Source organism: Otolemur garnettii, unplaced genomic scaffold (genome assembly GCF_000181295.1).
Source record: "Otolemur garnettii isolate 467f Iridium unplaced genomic scaffold, OtoGar3 scaffold00239, whole genome shotgun sequence".
NCBI lineage: Eukaryota > Metazoa > Chordata > Mammalia > Primates > Galagidae > Otolemur > Otolemur garnettii.
Window position 1 is genome coordinate 1,149,649 of NW_003852634.1, and position 977 is coordinate 1,150,625.

Below are 977 nucleotides of genomic sequence, written 5' to 3' on the forward strand. Positions count from 1 at the left end.
AAGGGGAATAGAGTCCATGACTGTTTTTTCAGCTTGAGTGTTCTTGGTATATAAGAATGCTACTGATTTGTGAGCATTGATTTTGTGGCCTGAGATGCTGCTGTATTCCTTAATCACTTCTAAGAGTTTAGTGTTTGAGTCCCTGGGGTTTTCCAGGTATACCATCATATCATCTGCGAAGAGTGAAAGTTTGATGTCCTCTGACTCTATTTCTATAAGTTTGATCACCTTCTATTGCTTGACTGCAATGGCTAAGACTTCCATTACAATGTTAAAAAGCAGTGGTGACAATGGGCCAACTTTCCTGGTTCCTGATCTGAGTGGAAATATTTTCAATTTTATTCCATTTGATATGATGTTGTCTGTGGTTTTGCTGTCTATGGCCTCTATCAGTTTAAGAAAATTCCCTTCCATACTTATTTTCTTAAGTATTCTGATCATGAAAGGATGCTGGATATTGTCAAAAACTTTTTCTGCATCTATTGAGAGAATCATATGGTCTTTGTTTTTTAATTTGTTTATGTGATGTATTAAATTTATAGATTTACATATATTGAAACAACCTTGAGACACTAGGATAAAACCCTCTTGGTCATAGTGTATAATTAGTTTGATGTGTTGCTGGATTCTGTTTTCTAATCTTATTGAATATTTTTGCATCTATATTCATTAAAGATATTGGTCTATAGTTTTCTTTTCTTGTTGGGTCTTTTCGTGGTTTGGGGATCAGGGTGATATTTGCCTCATAGAATGTGTTGGGAAGTACTCCTTTTTTGATGTTTTTTCTTCTTTTTTTATTAAATCGTAGCTATGTACATTAATACAATCATGGGGTACAGTGTGCTGGTTTTATATACAATTTGAAAAATTTTAATCAAACTGGTTAACCTAGCCTTCATGTCTTTTTCTTAGTTAATGTGATAAGACATTTATATTCTACATTTAGAAAGATTCACATGTACCCTTATAAGATGAAC